Here is a 21,089-nt window from a genome sequence, read left to right as displayed (position 1 = left end):
AAAATTCCTTCATCAGCTTTCAGATCAAATTTTGACAGCTGTTCTGGATGAGTCTTAAGAACAAAACACTTACATCCAAATACATGAAAGTATTTCAGATTTGGCTTCTTTTTCTTCACCATCTCATATGGTGTTTTTCCATGCTTGTTTATGAGTGTTGCATTCTGTGTAAAATAAGCAGTCTGCACAGCTTCAGCCCATAAATAGGTTGGTAGCTTTGCTTCATCAAGCATAGTTCGTGCAGCTTCAATGAGAGTCATGTTCTTTCTTTCTACAACTCTATTTTGCTGTGGAGTTCCAGGTGCAGAAAATTTCTGTTAGATTCCATGCTCTTTGCAGAACTCTTCCATGATTGAATTCTTGAACTCAGTGCCATTATCACTTCTTATAATTTTAACAGAATCTTTGACCAACTTATCCAGCTGTCTGACATGGTCAGTTAGAGTAGATGCAGTTTCATTCTTCTTGTGCAAGAAGTACACCCAAGTGTACCCTGTAAACTCATCCACTATAACCATAACATATTTCTTCTTTGCAATAGACATGACATTGACTGGACCAAATAGATCAACATGCAGTAGGTGATAAGGCTCAAGAATTGATGACTCAGTTTTGCTCTTGAAAGAAGATTTTCTTTGTTTTGCCTTTTGACATGAATAACAAAGGCCATCAGGAGCAAATACTGATTTTGGCAGTCCTCTCACAAGATCTTTCTTTACAAGCTAATTTATGTTATTGAAATTTAAATGAGAGAGTCTTTTGTGCTAATTCCAGCTTTATTCAATTGATGCTCTACTCAACAGATAGATTGCAGAACCATCAGTACTTGTTGAAAGTCTGGATTCATAAATGTTACCATGCCTGTAACCTTTCAAAACCACTTTTCTTGTAGAATTGCTTACAACTTCACAGTGTTCTTCAAAGAAATCCACATGATAACCTCTGTCATAGATTTGACTCACACTTAGCAGATTGTATTTAAGTCCTGAGACAAGAGCTACTGTTTCAATGATGACATTACCAAGATTAATATTGCCATATCCCAGAGTTTTTTCCATGTTGCCATCTCCATAAGAAACTTTTGGGCCAACTTTCTCCACAAAGTCTGAGAGAAGGGCTTTATTTCCAGTCATATGTCCTGAACATCCACTATCCAGTACTAGGATGTTTTTCCTGTTACCCTGCAATTACAAAGACCTCTAATGGTTAGTTTTAAGGACCCAAACTTGCTTGGATCCTTTGGCCTTTTTAAGTTTGTTAGCATTTGCAGCGGATTTAATATCAGAGTTTATGCTAACATGCCGTTTATCAGAACTTATATCAGACTTTGCATCAGATTTTACACTAGAAGGAATTAAAGCAACTTTCTTCAAAGAAGGTTTTATTTGATAATAATCATAGTACACACTATGATATTCCTTACAAGTATAAATGGAATGCCATAAACTACCACAATGAAAACAAGGATTTTGTGGCTTAAACCTAACAGACTGACTCTTAACTCCTGACTTAGGAGGTAAAGAGTTTATATTCTTATTCTTCCTGCAAAAAGAAGCAAGATGGTTAGAGTTTCCACAATTATAACATTTATTTCTAGGAGCATTAGGAACCGGCATATAATTATTGCTTTTATTCACACCTTCATTTCCATTCCTATTTTTCCTAACTGCATTTACCTTGTTGACATTCCTTATTTTTTCCATCTTATGCTTAAGCTGCTTCTTAGTCATTAAGCCTGTGTTAACTTCAACTGGTTTATCCTGTTCTAATTTGTCAGAAGTTAACTTTTCCTTAACTTCTGCTACGGACTCTTTCATCTTTTCAGAATCAGACTTTATAGTTTTAGCTACAAACTTAACAGGATTTACCTTTGGCTTAGCAGTCTGTTTAACAACAATAGGCTCAATTTGTTCAGTTTTTTTTCACTTTTATCATCTCCATAACCTAAGCCCTCTTTTCAGTTTCCACTACTTAATAAATTCTGAGTTGTTCTGCCAGAGTTAGTCCAAGTCCTGATAATCTCTCTTTCTTTTTCTAACTCAGTTTTTAGAGATTGATTCAATTTTAGCACTTCATCTCTAACATAAAAAGCATCATCTCTTTCTTTCTGAGTTTGATGGAACACAACTAACTCCTTTTCTAAATAGTCATTCCTTTTCTTATAAGCAAGATTTTCAGAAGTTAATATTTCACATGTTAAAGTTTAATCTCTGTATCTAATAAACATGGGTTTAAGATATAATCTCAACTCAGTAATATCATCAGTATGAAAAGCATAAGTTGTTTGAGGTACCTTCAATTCAGCAGTTTCAGGGCTGCCATCAGCATTTGCCATTAAAGCATAATTCACCTCATCTTCAGAATCTGAAGAGTCTGTCCAGCTTTTCTTGTTTGTGACAAGTGCCTTGCCTTTGTCACTCTTTACTTTCTTACAGTCAGGAGATATGTGGCCTCTTTCACCACAATTATATCATTTGACATTTGAGTTGTCTCCTCTGTCAGACTTTGCACTTTTGCCTTCATACTTTCTGAACCCTTTCTTATCAGAACTTCCACCTTTCTTGGAAAACTTCTTTCCCCTTCTGAATTTCCTGTAGGCTATCTTTGTGATACCCTTCACCATAAGAGCACACAATTTCATCATCTCTTAATCATCATCTATTTCAGGTAAACCTTCAGTGAATCATCATCATCAGAACTTGATGATTCTGAATCAGACTTTATGATGAGAGCCTTTCCTTTGCCTTTCTTTGAGACAGCCACCTTGGGGATTTCTCCTCAGCTTTAAGAGCAACTGTCCTTGACATTCTCCCATGTCTCTTTCTTCTTTAATCCATCTCAAGTTCATAAGTCTTGAGCATACCATAAATTTCATCAAGAGTAGTTTCATCAAGAGCATAGTTGTCTCTTATAGTAGTAGACTTCAAATCCCAACTTTCAGGAAGAGCTAAGAGGAATTTTAGATTTGAATCTTCAAGATCATATTCCTTGTCCACCAGTGACAGATTATTCAAGAGTTTGACAAACCTGTCATATAAGTCAGTTAATGACTCATCAACTTTTGAGTCAAAGTGCTCATACTCTTGAGTGAGTATAGTCCTCCTGTTCTTCTTGATTGCATCAGTTCCCTGGCATCTTATCTCTAAAGCATCCCATATCTCCTTTGCAATCTTGCAATGAATTACCCTGTTTGACATGACATTATCAATGGAACTATGCAGCAAATGCCTTACCTTTGTATCCTTGGCAATGGATGAGATATCTTCAGCTGTATACTCACTTTTCTCCTTTGGTATGGTCTTTGCTGGCTGATCTGCAATTACGACAGAGAGCTTGGTTGGCGTATGTGGTCCTTCATTAATTCTATCAAGGTATTTTGGATTTGTAGCTTCCAGAAACATAGCCATATTCACTTTCCATATGGGATACTCAGAAGGTCTCAGTATGGGAACCCTAATAGTCTCATATCGACTGTGGGTTTGAGTCTTTTGAGTTTCTTCAGTTTTAGTGGGCTTGGTTGGAGTTTGTTCTTCTTCAAACATGATTGTTTGAATCTTTACTGTATGTGTGTTTATAGATAAGCTCTGATACCAATTCTTAGGTCACACAACACTGTAGAAGGGGGTTGAATACAGTGTTATTACAATCAAATTAATTTCAAACACAAGTAACAGTAAACAAATATATTTAATATAATAAACTTTGTTATAATTGAACTGTTCTCTCTCAATGATGAACAATATCACTAAAAGCTGCTAGGTTACAATGTATGATCTTCTCGATAATGATAACATATATAGTGTAAACTTATGTCTGTGTTTATATAGTAAACAGTTACAAGATAACTTCTAATTGATATGGAATATAATTCTGTCTTCTAAAATATATCAATCAGATAACTTATACAAGTCTTCTTATCTTCTAACTCTTTCCATGCATATCTTCTTTTGTTTTAGTCTCGATCTTCTATCCTGTAAATCAGCTTTCTTCCTTAACTGTAAGTCCTCCCGTACTTAAGTTCTGATATGACCTTAAGTTCTGATATCTATCTTCTGACTTCCAGTAAGTCCTGATATTTCCTGTTTGTTAAGATCTGAAAACTAAACATGAAACATATTAGACATGACATCTCAAATATATCTAACAACTTATTTATTCTTAAGTGATATTTTACTTTTCATGCCTTTATGAGGCTAATTGGGTAGTGTTCGGTGCTAGCTAGACTGCCCTAATTTGGGCCATATATCATGCGTTGATCACCTTTTAACCATCTCCAAGGTTAATTATATGGGAAAAGCCACTAACAAGCCATAATCGGGGCTAATCGGCCCTAATTGGGGCTAATTTCTAGGTAACAACTGCTAATTAGGCTTAACATAACCTAATTTTGAGTTAAAGTATGCTAGTTAACCTTAATCGAGGCTAATCGGTCTTAATCCGGGTTAAGCATAGGGCGTAAGCCACTAATTAACTTTATAAAGGTTAATATAAGTTTTATTATGCTAATTGGCGTTAATCGAGGCTAATTGGTCCTAATCGGGGATAATTTCAACTAATTTTTACTAATCAGCCCTAATTTGAGCTAATTAGTAAATCTTAAATATTCAAATTTTTGACCAAAAAAATCATCAAAATTTTTTGTTCATGTTCGCCTCGGGGAGCCAAAATTTTCATTCGTGGTCGCGACGAGGGCCAAAATTTTCTACCGTGACCGCGATAGAGGGTCGAGGACTCCCCAGGAGCCTACTCGGCTCCTCCTACTCGGCTAAGGGGCTTCATGGAGGAGGCCTACTCGACTGAAAATTTCCCCCTCATTCTTTTTATATTTATTTTTGGCGCCTCCATGACCGAGACGGCGGGCTAGAGGCTCTTCTAGAGCCTACTCGGCCCATCTCACTTGGCCGAGAGGCCTTGGTGCAGTCCTACTCGGCTGATTTTCCAATTTTTTTGTGGTGACTCTCTGCTCGGCTGAGAGGCTTCTCTGGAGCCTGCTCGGCTAGGGCCACTCGGATGGGAGCTCCAGAGAGCCTACTCAGCTGAGTTTGTTTGGCTGAAGTGGTTCCCTTGGAGCCTCCTTGCACGGGGGTCGTCGTCCCTATTCTTTTTTATTCAAATCCTCCTTTATTGATCCTTGTGACATCGTCCTCTATTCTTTGGGGAGCTTGTGGAGTGGACACTCTAATATTCCGGGAGTAGTCGTGGTGACGTTCTGGATAGCTTAAAGCCTCCTGAATAATCCTACTTTTCCAAGTCTACTCTTCTGAGAGTAAGCAATATGATACCCTTGGCGGCCTAAAAGCTTTAAAAAATAATCATACTCTTCTGAGAGTAGGCGAGGTAACGTCCTACTAGGCTGAAAAGCCTTCAAAAATAATTCTACTCTTCCGAGTCTACTTTTTCGAGTCTATTCTTCTGAGAGTAGGCCAGGTGACGTCCTGCTCGGCTAAAAAACCTTAAAAAATAATCCTAATCTTACGAGTCTACTCTTTCGAGAGTAGGCGAGGTGACGTCCTACTAGGATGAAAAGCCGTCAATAATAATCCTACTATTCCGAGAGTAGGCGAGGTGACGTCATGCTAGGCTAAAAAGCCTTCAAAAATAATCCTTGAAATTAGTCTTTTCTTAGGAATTTACTTCCAAGTTTCTAACTCAATTTTCTAATTAGAAAGATTAGCACTGTTAAATTTAATTAGAGACTAGTCTTTGATTTTAGCTTCAATTATGCTTACTCAACACTGTCTCTATAGATTCAGCTATTGCTTCATCGAATTCTGTCCCGACGGAGCATTTATTTCCTTTTAGCAGTTTTAGTCATCTATAGGTATTTAACCTGTAAATGACCTACAAACGCGAACCAACCTGGGTTGTGACTTTCTATAGTAGGTGCTTTTTTTCTTATAAAAGAGGGGAAGAAGCATTCATTTTTATTTACTTATTTTTCTCAACTTCTCAAATTCTCTTTAATTTTATCTTATTCAAGTTTCTCAAGCCTTACTCAAGCTCTACTCGAAGATGTCTGACGGACATAGTAGCTCTTCTCACGGGAGCAACGGTGGAATTGATGGTGGGAACAACGGTCCTTCTCCCTCCGTGACTGAGATGTTAGCTCGCCGGGCTAAGGTGAAGTCACAACGAGGTATGCTACTTAACCGCTCTATGTCTTTAAAACCTTGTTCAACAGCTTCAAGTATGTCAAACATGTTTCAAGACTTGGTCGAGGAATTTCCAGCTAGCGTTCATCGTGATGCTTATAGCCATATAAGTGAACTGAAGAAAAGCGAGTTTAGGCAGATTAAGCAACTATACAGCTTCCCTCGAGGGGTGAAAGTCCGTATGGATCGTAATAATGACTGAACTTGTCACTGGGATCCGAAACAAGTATGTGTCTTCAGAAACTCTATCCTCTCGGGACTAAAGTTTCCCATTCATCCCTTTATTGTGAAGTTGTTATCAGAGATAAGAGCTCATCATTGTCAACTCTAGCCAAATGCTTGGGTTATTATCATTGTGTTCATAGTGAAATGCCATCAGCTGGAAATCCCTTTAAGCACAAATATCTTTAGAAGTATCTTTATGTTCAAGAATTCTTCTTTGTTGAGGGCTGGATGGGTCCAAATTGGCCACATAACCGGGGTTGACAATATTGTTAATTTGTTTTCTCTCCCTAACTCTTATTAAGGTTGGAACAAAAAAATTTTTGTTCTTGAACTGGAAAATAGTGATTGGGGTGATCTCTTTGTGCCTAGTTTTGGCAATATCATGGATCATCCCGATCATATTCTAAAACTTACCATTCCTGTGTGTTATGGTCGAGATGCTCTCATTAACGACAAGGGCCATACTTATTTTTTGCACGTTGTAACCGAGAGAGTGCTAGTTGAAGCCAAACTTAACGGTCTTTCGTATGAGGGTATTTTACTTATTCATTCACCAACTTTGAACAAGTTTGTTCTTAATTCAAAACTTTTCTTGTTTAGTATCATCTGCTGATGCCATGGATATGGAAGCTACCAAGAAGGGGATCAAAGCTACACGGAGGATGATCAATCAAGCTGCTAAGCAAGCAAGTCGTCTTCCTCTCAAGGAATCATCTTCTCAAGCCTTGCCAAAATCAAGTGACATATTTCATGAAACTATGATCACCACTCAGGCACAACCTTTAGATGGTGAAAGGCTACATGTTGAGGTAGACCTTGATGACACCATCACAAATACAGGGGTTTCATCAGTTTTTACTGAAGACCCTGTGTAAGTCTTTAATGCACCTTCATGTGCTCAACAGTCTTCACAGACTGATAGATTTTTGGGTAGTACTCTTAAGGGGGAGCTACTCAAATCCTCACCAATCGAATTAGAGGTTTCTCATGAAGAAACAACTCCTCTCAAAACCCTAGCTGAAATTGCTTTGACAATTGAAGCTAGGAGTTCAATTGCTAATGATCCAGCTATTGGGGATACAAGTACACAAGCACATTCAAGTGCTAGTTCCCTGCAAAAGGAACAAGGGTTTGAGAAGTAACCTGGTCAAATTCCCTCCAATTCAAATGGAGGTTCACTTACTTAGTGAAAAACACACTATCATAACCACAGCTCCCACTATGAGTTGAACTGTGACCCCTGTCACAGGTACAATATCACCTTCCACACAATCAACCTCAACCAACCCCAACCAACCCTCAACTTCTTTACAATCATCAAACCTCTTATCACGATGGCTGCAAGACAGTCAAACACCAACACAAACTGTGGATGAGATGCTGGTAGATCAACTTGAAGGTTTTGCAAATATTGCTCAACAACTGCTTACCTCAGACATGTCAAATCAAGACTACCAAGCCATCATTCTCACCTATAGTGAGGAAGTGGAAAAACAACAAGAGAAGATTATGGATGAAGCTGATAGAGATGGGAATGCGGATGTCTGGCTCTCCAAGATATTTTCTGTTGACATGGAGGAGGCACTTAGCAGGTTTAAGGAGGAGTACATCACTATTCTTAGAAGCAATGATAAAGTGTTCACTCCATAGGAAGTGTATGATTCCATCACAGAGCTCTACAAAGCTCACCTCAAAGCCTTCAATTATATTGGCAAGGCTATTGAAAAGACTCTGGAAGGTCATCAAGGTGAAGACAAAGAGATGGTCAACAAGAGAATTGATGAACTGATGTATACAATGAATGATATGAAGATAAAATACATCAAGTTCTCAGACAAGCTGCAAGATCTCACTCTCACTCATGTTGAAGAGAGTATCAAGAAGCTGAGGGACTTCTTCATTGCACCGCACAATGTGATTCAACAGCAAATCACCAACAATAATGACAGCAAAGTCAAGTTGGAGCAGCTATACAAAGCAAGATTTGAACCATTTGCATTAGTAATGGAGGAAGTCAAGAATGCAGTGCTAAATAGTCTTGGTACATCTCCTTCCACAAGCTGACGGATAGTTTCCTCCACTTCAACAAATCTTCAAATACAAGCTCTCCAACAGCAAGTCACAGAACTACAAGCTTCAAATGCATCTTTCACAACTCAAGTCTGTCAACTCACTTTCCTAGTCCAAAGTCAACAACAGAACATCAAGTCCCTAATAGATACCCAAAAGTATTTTCAGATGCAGACCAGTGTGTCAATTGGAGCTATTATGGGTGCTTTGAATGTACCCTTTCAGGAAACACCTCAAATGGTAGGGGACTGGATCCCTCAACACTCAACTTTGCTTGCTACCAAGCCTAAGGGGGAGATGATGGAGCCCATGCTAAAATCCAGCCTACTATCAAGCAAAAGTGAAGATGATATCGGACTTGAAAGACTCAAGTTAGCAGCTAAAGGCCCTTTTCTTGATAAGGAGTTTGATGAGTTTCTAGAAGACCTAAAAGTCTCCCTCAATTTCAATCATTTTATATAAAAAAAGGTTGTGGACATGAATATCAATTTCCTGAGGGTTGTGCTAGTGATAAGACAGAATTTTAGAGAAAAGAGGGTGGTTGTGAATGTCAATGACTCGGGAGTTGACATGTGTATTCAAGTGTCCCTTCCTTTCCTACAATCAAGAAGGGCATCTGAGCTGGACATATTCATCAACAAAGTCAAGGTGATGAGTCTAGAGGACACTTTTTTGTTGTATGAGCTTAAAATGGACAAATATGTACTTTTCCCGAAGCCTATCGACAGCCAAGCAAAGGAGTGGCCTACATCTGCCCCAACACTAAACGATGCAAACACTTCCAACTGCCCAAACACTGTGCCATGGGAAATAAAAAGTTGATGATGACTTTGGAGACTGGGTTGAATACAAAGCGGAACAAAACTCATGAGGATGTGGAAATGATCAAAACTTTTGCCAAGTATTTGAAAAATGTTGAAGCATGCTACCAATGACACAAATCAATCAAAAAGATGATGACTTGGATGATGATGAGCAGAAGAAAGATGAACATAAAAATTTTGGCTCAAATCCAAGTCAATCAAGCAAAAGCAATGGTAGTCATGTGGATGACAAGAAGAAAAGGAAGGATGACAAGAAGGGAAAAGACGACAGCAAGAGAATAAAGAAAGATGGAGGAGATTGGAGAGTTGCAAAGAAGACACCATTAACCCAAACATCTAAAACCTTGCCAATCTAAATACAAACACCTAGCCAAATAATATCTCAAAATATCCAAACCTCTAAGCCCAAGTACCTGTATAAATAAACTGCAAATTCTCTACTCAAAATACCTATAAAAGCAAACCAAACCTTTTTGAAGAAACTCTCCAAACCACCTTCATTCAAACCTCCAACCAAAAATCACTTTAAGCCTGCAGGGAGAAAATCTAAAATGATTCAAGTTGAAGATGGTGCACTTTAGGATTGCTTTAATCAGAATGACTTTCTACTAATTTCAGAGAATATATCAGATGATGACTATCATAAACAGCTAGCCGACGAAGAAATAGTCGAAGTCTGTGTTGTTTCTTTAGGAGAAGTCATGATCTACTTCAAGGATAGAGAACTACTCAAATGCAGAACTTGAGAGGGTAATAAGTTTGATGAATGCAAAGGATTCTTTTACAAGGATGAGAAAGGCTGAATTAGCTGAGAGGGTGAGAGAGAGTAATGAAAGACATGCAAGGGAAAGAGCTAAAAGGAAAGAAAATGAAAAAAAATATGATCAGAAAATTGAGATGTTTGAGCAAAGGTCAAATGAATTAAAATCCAAGAGATTGAGCATGGTGTCTCTAAATGGTGTGTTTCTGCATATAAAGACTCACAAGTTATCAAGATACATGATCAATTATCTTGATAGTTACTCCTTGGATGAATGGCTCAAGCTGGTAGAAGCTCTAAGAGGAACAAAAATCATTGAAGAACTTGAAGTCCTAGTCAAAATCAAAGATCTAATTAGAGAATAGCCAGGCTATGAGAAGTTCAAATAGTTATGTAATTCAATTCTGAATGTAACTGCAAGAATGTAAAAAATTGTACTTTGTATATTTTCACTCTCATTTTATTAAATTTTAGCGTGGGGTTAGTCTTTTTATCAGGCATGAATTTGTGACAAGTTATTTTCTCACAAATTGGGGGAGATTGTTGTGCAAGACATGCCTGTACATAACAAGACTAAGTCATCTTGATAATCCTGAGGATAAGTTGTATGATAATTTAATTTTGTATTATGTAATTGTATATCTTGAGTCTGTAAAAATGTTAAGTAGATTAGACTGGGGGATTTTTCTATGAACAGCCATCAAGCTAAGGAATAAACTCTGGAAGAAAATCAAATCATGATCATGCCTCAGAGAGAAGTGTAGAAACTTGAAGTTGAATAATATTGTTCCAGGAAAAGTGTTCTAAGTCAGATATCAACAAGTTACATATCAAGGAATATAGAAAAGTATGTCGAGAAGTCTAAAATAACTTGTAGAGAAGTCCCAAGAGATATCGATAAGTCAATCTGCATGTAGAAAACTAAGATATCGACAAGTCAAAAAGTCCATGTAGAGAACTGGAGATATCGTCAAGTCAATTATTCATGTAGAGATCTAGAGATATCGACAAAATCAAATTCTCATGTAGAGAACTGGAGATATCGACAAGTCAAATGCTTATGTAGAGAACTAGAGATATCGACAAGTCATTCTATTTATAGATAACTGGAGACCTCGACAAGTCCAAAATATATGCAAAGAACTCAAGATATCGATAAGTCATTTTACTTATCGATATATGACTTCTCTACAGGATAAAAGAGATCTCGACAAATAACTTCATAATTCAGAATGCAGACAACTTGAAGATTCAATATTATCAGTCAACAAACAATTCTATCATTAAATTGGAAAGACTATAAATGCATCTTGAAGAATACAAGATCAAGGGCCAAGATTCACGGGACAAAGAAGAGTCACAGACCTACTAGATTCTGCATAAATTTTCTAATAATGGAAATTGAAATGTACAAAATAGCTTTAGAAACTGTGTTAGTCCATTTTAGTGCAAGTCCTGTAAACCCGTGCATATTGATCTATAAAGCATGTCACGGGTCCTTTGTTAAAAGTAACAAACTGATCTAGGAAAAATCTAGTATTCTCTCTCAAAAATGTAGCCGAGTTCTTATATTTAAGAACACAGATTTGCAGCAAAAAAATTTAATTTTAATAAATCAAGTGAGTTTTTGATAATCTACCTGTGTGTTTATATTTAAGCATTTTATCACTACAAGTTCATACATCTGCTTTGTTCCAAACAGCCAAACATTTTCACAGTTAATTAAAAACCAAGAAAATGCATTCACTCCCCTTGTGTTGCATTTCATACCTAACAGTATGATAATGCAGGTTTAGCCTCCAATGGCCTTCTTTTAATTGATAGTCATGAGGTTGAAAACCCACAACTTCTAACCCACGAGAAATTATCAACTTGTAGATTATGACTCAGATTCATCTGACGAGTTTAACAAGGACGGGGATTTGCGAAATCTCATTTCACCACCAATGACCTCCTTAAGGATGGCTAAGGTGATTTTTTGCAGGTACAGCTGGATTCCGGAACTATGAGAGGAGAGATACACTTATGAGAGTGAGTGAATATGAGAAGAGAGAAGATTGAAACACTTTTGAGGTACACGAAACAGAATCATACTCACAGTGAAGAAGAAAGAGACACCAAATCCCATTTTTGGATACTTAATGCTATGAAATATAACACAGAGGGGGTGAATGTGTTTCTTGGATTTTTCTTAATTTTAAGCTTAATGGATTAGGTTTGAATAAAGCAGTTTAAGAAATGTAGATATTATATTTATCTGAATTCACAGAAATACAATATATCAAAAACTCACTTATTTTTTATTAATCAAGTATGTCTTGCTACAAATTTGTGTTCTTAAGAAAATAAGAACTCAGCTTTCATCTTGAGAGAATATAGGAAAATCTAGATATGTTTGTTACTTGGAAACTAAGGACCCGTGCATGCTTTATAGACTAGTAGCACGGGTTTACAAAACTTGCATTAAAATGTACTAAACCAAATTCTAAAGCAACCTTGTCTATTTCCTTTTCTAGTGTTAGCAAATCTGTGCAGAATTTTGCAGGTCTGTGACCACCCTTTATCCATTTAATCTCGACCCTTGATCTTGTATTCTTCAATCTACTTTTGTAGACTTTTCAATTAAGTGAATGAATTGTTTGTTGACTGATAATCTTGAATTTTGAACTTGTCTGTATTCTGAATTTGAGATAGTATATTGAGATCTCCAATTGTTCTATAAAGAAGTGACATATCGATAAGTATAATGACTTATCGATATCTCTGAGTTCTCTATAAGTATATTTGACTTATCGAGGTCTCCAGTTTTCTATATGTGAAATGACTTGTCGATAAATCTGGGAACTCTATATACACCATTTGACTTATCGATATCTCTGAGATCTCTATATTAGAAATTGACTTGTCGATATCTCCAATTCTTCACATCTTCATTTGACTTATCGAATCTCAAGTTCTCTATATCTTCATTTGACTTGTCGATATCTCCGAGAGTTCTCTATAAGCCATTTTGGACTTCTCTACAAGTCATTTTAGACTTCTTGAATGACTTCTCGATATACCTTGATCTGTGACTTGTCGATTTTTTGACTTAAAATATATTTCTTAGAACATCATTATTCAACTCCAAGCTTCTACATTTTTTTCTCTGAGATATGATCATGACTTGATCTTCTTCCAGAGTTTATTTCTTAGTTTGAAACTGTTCACAGAAGAATCCCCCAGTCTAATCTACTAAACACTTTTTCAGACTCAAGGAATACAGAATACAGATATAGATTATCATACAACTTAACCTTAGGGTTGTCAATATGACTTAGTCTTGTTATTATACAGGAATGTCTTGCACAACAATCTCTCCCAATTTGTGAGAATATTGCTTATCACAAATTCATGCCTGATAACAAGACTAACCCCAAGCTAAAATCAAATACAAAAAATTGACAGATTTAAATAAAAATTACATTATTTATACATTGATCAATTACATATGTTTAACAATTACAAACATCAAGTGAATTTCTCATAACCCGGTTCTTTCCTAATGAGGTCCTTAAGATTTACTAGCACTTGAAGTTCTTCAATAATTTATGTCCCTTTTAAGGCTTCACCAGTTTGAGTCATTCTTCTAATGAGTAATTATTGAGATAATTAACCCTAAATCTTGAAAATTTGTCAACTGGAATGTTCAGAAAATGTCCATCTTTAGAAATTCTACTCAGCCTCTTTGTCTTGAGTTCATTGGATCTTTGTTCAAACAATTCAATCTCTCTGTTATATCGCCTTTTTCTTTCTTGCCTTTTAGCCTTGATCCTAGCATGCCTTAAATCCCTTTCTCTCAACCTTTCAGACATCATAGCCTTCCACATCATTGTGTTAAAGTCCTTGTCCTTCATCAAGCTTATCACTCTCTTTAATTCTGTGGTTGAAAATGTTTCCATTACTTTTCTGCTAAGCACAATGAAAGAGCCATCCAAGTAGTAGATTTTGACTTCTCCCAAAGAGACAATCCCAACTTTGACTATCTCCTCAGCTAGTTGTTGATGATAATCATTATCTATTATGCTCCTATTTAAAGGTAGAAAATCAGTTTGATTAAAGCAGTTTCAGATAACACTAGCACTAGCTTATATTTTCTTTGATTTTCTCCCAACAGTCTTGAAATGAGTCTTGATTGGAGGCTTGAATGAAGGTAGGTTTGAGTTTTTCTTTAAAATGACATGGTTGGATGTGATTGGTATTTTGAGTAAGGAATTTGCAGTTTGTTTGTACAGGTATTTAGACTTTAAGGTTGGAGTTTGTTTAATGTTTGATTTGGTAGGTTTGAGGGTTTGAGTTTGAGTGATTTGGATTTCGTGGACTTTCTCATGTTTTGTTTCTTCTTCTCCATCTTTTCTCCTCCTCTTCTTGTCATCCCTCTCCTTCTTCTCTTCTTTTTCTTTCTTCTTCTCCACCACCTTGCTACTAGCTACTTTACTAGAGTGACTTGGATTTGATCCAGAAGGTTTTTGATCATCTTTTTTCTGCTCATCATCATCCATGTCATCTCTAGTATTGATTTGAATTATGGGCAGCATAGTTTCAGCATTTGTCAAATATCTTCTCAGAATCTTGATAATTTCTTCATCTTCAACAGTCTTCATCTTAGTTGTTCTCAAGTCAGTCTCTAATATCATGATTAATCTTAAGTTTCACATAACACATTATTTAGGAATCATGAATTTTTTGCATTTTCTGGTTAAAGAACAGATTTAGGCCACCCCCTTACTTGGTTGAAGATAGGCTTTAGAAAATGCAACAATTTATGCCTTTTTAATCCTCTTCAAGTAATTGAGTGTCCTCTGGAATCACCCTATTGAATATTTCAATAATGACAGTCAACTCAGATGCTCTATTGGATTGAAGATTTGAGAGAGACACCTGCAAACATCTGTCTACACCACTATTATTGACATTAGCTACAATTCTCTTTTCTCTGAAATTGCCCTTTGTCACTAACAACACTCTCAGAAAGTTTATGTTTTTAATCAAAGCCCTTTTGTGTGTGATGTAGTTGTTGTTTAGAGAGACTCTCAGTGCTATAAGCAATTCATTTAAGGCAAGGTCCTTCTGCAACTAACTGAAATATGTTTTTACCAACATCACATGGTTTGGCTTTGACTTGTTGATTTTAGCTTGGTCACCATCTCCCCCTTAGTCTGGTTAGAAGGCATACTGAGTGAAGGTAAAGGGACCTGGGATTTTACTGAGTGAGATGTTTCTGGCAGAGGCACATTTAAGGCTCCCATGATAGCTCCCAAAGAAATTGAGTTTTACATTGGAATATGCTTATGGGAGTCTACCAAGGACTTAATATCCTGTTGTTGAGATTGCACCAAGGTAGTGAGAGCACTGACTTGAGCTGAGAGAGAATTATTAGAAGCTTGAAGAGAGGAGACATGAGCTTCTAGAGACTAGATTTGCAGATTGGTGGAGGTGGATGGGATGGATTGTGAGCTGTGAGAGAGAGATGTGCCAAAGGTGGCTTGAACTGAATTTTTGATTTCCTCAATCAATAAGGCTGAAGGTTTATATCTTACTTGATAAAGTTGCTCCAACTTGATCTTTGTGTCATTGTTGCTAGTGATTTACTGTTGGACAACCTCATGCAAGGTAATAAATGATTGCCTTAGATTCTTGATGTTGGTCTCTATACCAGTTAAATTAAAATTGACCATCTTTTTCGCACGCTTGTTGAATTTATTCTTGATCTCAACTTGAGATGGCAGAAGTGCATCAGTCTTTTCCATAAATATCTTTCTTATCTTTTCTTGATGTCTACCCAAAGTCTGTTTAAAAGCTTTACCAATGAAATGGAAAGCCTTTAGTTGTGCCTTGTAGACCTCTGTAATAGCATCATATACCTCTTGTGGAGTGAGGGCGTTTCTATTTATACTCAAAATGGTTATATATTTATCCCTGAATCTAGCCAAGGCCTCATCCATAGTAATACTAAAATCCTTAGATAGCCAGGCATCAACATTCCCATCCTGTTCAGCTTCTTCAGCTATCTTTGTCTATTGATCTTCAACTTCTTCCTTTTAAGACAACAAGATGGCTTGATAATCCTGATTTGACATGTCTATTGTGAGTAGTTGTTGGTAATGTTGGCCAATCCTGCTAATTGGTCTACTAGAAGATCATCCATTATTGTTGGCTGAGTTTCTGCATCATGTAGCCATTGAGAGTTAAGTGTGAGGTGGATGGTTGATTTGAAGTGTTTAGGTTTGGTGTTTGGTGAGATGTGTTGGAGATAGAGGGTATGAAGATAGGAACATCACCTGTGACAGATGTCACAATTGTGTTGTGACAGTGTATTATTCACTAAGAATGGGAACCTCCATTTGAATTGGAGGGGATTTGACCAGGTTACTGTCATGTTCCATAGTCTCAAACCCTTGTTCTTCTTGCAAAGAACTGGCACTTGAATGTCCTAAACTTGCCTCCCCAATAGCTGGATCATTGGCAATTATACTCCCAACTTTAATTTATAGTGCAATTTCAGCTAGAATTTTGAGGGGAGTTGTCACTGCTAGAGGAACCTCCAATTGAATTGGAGAGGATTTAGATAGCACCCCCTCAGGAGTACTACCCTCAAACTTGTCAATCTGTGAAGATTGTTTGGCACATGAAGGTGCTAGAGTGTCTTGCACAGGGTCTTTAGTTAAAACTGATGAAACCCCTGTATTTGTGTTGGTGTCATCAAGGTATATCCCAATATGCAGCCTCTCACCAACTAAATGTAGTGTATGGGTGGTGATCATAGTTTTATGAACTATGTCACTTGATTTTGGAAAGACTTGATATGAGGATTCAAGTTTTCAATTTTAGGAAGAAAAAATTTATGAAATAAGATTTGTGAGATCAGAATTGAGTGTTGGCAACTCCCCCGAGTAAATGAAGGAGTTTTAAATGATGTGCCCTCTTTGTGTGTGCCAACCAAATTCCTTCTTTCACCAACTTGAGAGTGCTCAAGTTGAGGTGCAGACTCTGTACAGATTACATTTTGGAGAATGCTTGATTCAATAGAGGCACCCTGTTGAGAAGATGCCTCTAGAGTCTGTTTATTTCCCTCTATTATAATTGTATCCTTTTGGGAAGATGTAGAGGTGGTTTCTTGAGTGGTCAACTCAACTGTCTTTTTTTTCTTTGGCTTTCTGACCAGGTTAGACTCTAGTTATGTTTGGTCCTCACCACTCTCAAAAATTACAGTCAAGGGTGCAATCTTTATCTTCTTTATACTCACTCCATCCCATTGGGAGGATGAAGTGGTTGGTTTCCTAGCTTATAATGGTAGAGAATAAGTGGTCTCAATTATGGAAGGCCCCTATTGGTTATCCAGTGTTTGTACTTTCACAGGTACAAGAGCCACAACTATACTAGGTATGGCAGTAGACCTCATGTCAGGCATAGGGTAAGGATAGGTTCTAAATCTCTCCAACATAAAGTTAGTGAGATTTAGACCTACCTGCACCTTATTCTTTGTAATTAGTGGGCCAAATAGAATTTTGGACACTTTTTTACAGTTGCATATTTTAGTTCTATCAATACCATCAAGTAAATGCATGTCTGCAACTTTATGATTTTAAGTAAATATAATAAACCCATGAAAGAAAATTTCCTTACCTCTATTGGCCAAAGGCATTGTGAGCCTAGTGCTGAGTTCTTCCAGGATCAATAGCCCCACATTAAGGTGCTTGTTGTAAGCCATGGAGAACACCATCTTTTGGACCACACTGGATATATTGTCATACCCAGTTTTTCTGCAGGTGAAGGTTCTAATAATTGAGTCAAACAGAAAAGACCAATCCCTCCTAAGATTCTTCTTGTTCAAGTTGGCAAGGTTGATCTTCTCACTGTAGTTTATAAAATCCATAAACTCATCTATTTCCTTTTGAGTTGGCACCTCCACTATGATGCCTATAGGGATGCTCAATGCTTTGTTGACATCATTGGCATTAAATTCCACCTGCTTTCCCTGAATTGAGAAGTTTACCCCCAGGGACACAGCTTGATTCTCATGCACAACAGTGTTGACCATAGCTAAGTTCTAAAACTCATTGAGCACGTCTAGGTACATAATAGGATTAGCAGTCAAGGCACCTGCAAGATAGGACTCTGACAAAACTTAACAAACCTCTTGAAACTATCAAGAGCTTGGTTAGCATCAGTAAAAGCTAGGTAGTTGGTACCCTTCTTTGGAATAGCAGCTCTAACATTATTTGCGTAAAGAGGGGTTATATCGAGATGTCTGGGTATTTATAAAAAAAGATATGTGACTTGTCGAGAAGCAGGAATAGACGGTTGGGATTTGCTTATCGAGAAGTCACGTGAATTACAAAACTCATGTCGAGATGTCACTATCCTGACTCTTATCGAGATATAGATAGTGACTTATCGAGATGTAGAATAAATACCCAGTTTGTCCTAATTGGACTGAGTTATTCTAATTTTTATTTAAATAAATTAAAATAAAATTATAATGATTTTATACCAAAAGTATTTTATTGAATTAAATAATTTATTGAATTAAATTATTTTAGTTCTAAGTTATCGAGAAGTCTAAAATTTATACTTGTGGAAAAATCCATGACTAAGCATATGTCAAGATCTCTACAATACTTATCGAGAAGTTATAATGAAGCTTGTCGAGAAGTCCTTCGAGAAGTTATGAAAAAGACTTATCGAGAACTCTATCGAGAAGTCTCAAAATGACTTGTCAAAAAGTCATTTAGACTTCTCGAGAACTCAGTTCTCTACATAATTGTGTTCTTTTCAATTCTGTCTTATATTAATTTCACATATAAAAAATGTGAATTAATAGTTAGACAGTTTTTCTCAGAATCTAAAAAGTTCCAAGCTGAATTTTAAATTTTGAAAACTAAATATACAGAGAATTCTAAAATATTTATAAAATCATATTCAAGTTAATTTCCAATTAAATCAAATTAATTTTGATTTATCAGAAATTAATCTGCTGCAACATATTAATTGAGTTCTTGCCTTTAGGATGAAAAATTTAACATCCCAATTTCACTAACAAGTCTAGTGAAAGTTGCTTCATCTAAAGGTTTAGTGAAAATGTCAGTTAATTATTTTTTTGCTGGAACAAAAATGAGCTCAATAGTACCATTTACAACATGTTCTCTAATAAAATCGTACCTTACATCAATGTGCTTAGTTCTAGAATAATTAACTGGATTAGCCAAAATAGATATGGCACTAGTATTGTCACACATGATTGAAATTTTGTGCAACACTAGGCCATAGTCCATTAGTTGATTTCTAATACAAAGCACTTGAGCACAATAATTACCTGCAGCTATATATTCAGTCTCAGCTGTGGAAGTTAGCACAGATTATTATTTCTTATTGGTACCAAGATACAAGTCTTTGTCCAAGAAATTGATAGCTTCCATTAGTACTCTTCATGTCAACCCTGCATCCAGCAAAATCTGCATCTGTGTATCCAACAGCTTCAAAACCAGTTCCCTTAGGATACCACAACCTCATGTTTGTTGTTCCCTTCAAATATCTGAAAATTCTCTTTACTGCCATCAAATGTGATTCTTTAGGATTTGCTTGAAATCTAGCATACAGATATGTTGCAAAGATAATATCTAGTCTACTAGCAGTTAAATATAGCAAAGATCCAATCATTCGTCTATAGCCGGATATGTCTACACTTTTTCCTTTCTAACCTTCATCCAATTTGGTAGCTGTAGACATTGGTGTAGATGCAGGTGAGCAGTCAACCATTTCAAACTTCTTCAATAAATCTTTAACATATTTGGTTTGACTGAAGATGCCATCACTTCTTTGACTAACTTGAAGGCCAAGGAAGTAACTGAGTGCTGAGCAAGATTGAAATTTATGTATAACTCAACAATACTGTTTTGGATAACTCAACATAGAAAAAGGACTTTGAAATAATCTATATTCCACTAGAATCAGTACATATTATTTATTGAGCATATACACAATGGTTTTGGTAGCTACAGTGAAGAAGACATCAACAGTGATCCGTATGAAGTTCATTAATATGTTAAGGCATCGGAAGAATAAGATTGAAGTCATTCGAAATAGTTATCTGGATCAGTGTGAAGACCTTAAAGATTCTTAGTGAAGTTGTTTATATCTAATAGAAGACTTGACAATGATTTGACAAGATATAGTACGAAGGCTTGAGAGCGAAACTAGTCATCTGTGAACCAGACCATTGTACCAGGTGTCAGTGATTCGTGAAAGGAAAATGAGTATTATCATTAGGAAGATTGTCGAGTGAGGATTCGCAACCGGGAATACAGGTTTTATGATTTAGACAAAGACTCAAGAGAGAAGACTTGAAGACTGGACAGCTTTGGGAATGTAGTGCTCTACAGAAACTAAGTCAAAGTGATCACTACCTTGTAGTAGGAGTCACCCTAATCAGTATATTGAAGATCATAAGCAATATCTTGGTAATACATTTCAATATTTAATTACAAGAACTGATCTTTACTTGGTACGAGCCTCGGGGAATAAACAGGAGCTAAATTAAATTCACATGTGCATGTATAGCCAACTTGGTCGCCGGTAAATCTTGTTGCTTATTTCTCTAAGGCAAAATGACTCCCCTAGCTATACTACGGGGTCTTGGTCACAAGTAAGAAATGAGGAAGAAAGAGAAACTCATGCATGTGCTTCCAAGGACCCCACAAAATCATTCTTAGGCTTATACAAGGACATAAGGTCGCAAGTAAGCATTGCACTACAGCTTAGGGTCACAACCAAGGTGTACAAGGGATGTAGGTCGCAAGTTAGGAGTTAAGCAATTTAAAATCCCTTCCCTTGGCCATCACAGTCGCAAGTAAGCTTGTATGAGGGAAGATCAAGTCGTCAGTTAAGTCTATAAGGGTCCTACATCGCAAGTAACTCCTCCAAGGAGCTTCTGGTCATAAGTCAGCTTCCCATGTATTCCAAGTCGCTAGTTAGAGAGCCTAGAGAAAAGTCTTGGTCGCCAGTAAGGAAGTCATGCCT

This window comes from Apium graveolens, chromosome 2, assembly GCF_009905375.1.
Source record: "Apium graveolens cultivar Ventura chromosome 2, ASM990537v1, whole genome shotgun sequence".
NCBI classification, from domain to species: Eukaryota; Viridiplantae; Streptophyta; class Magnoliopsida; order Apiales; family Apiaceae; genus Apium; species Apium graveolens.
The sequence above is the reverse complement of the archived record's forward strand: the minus strand, read 5'-3'. Positions refer to the sequence as shown.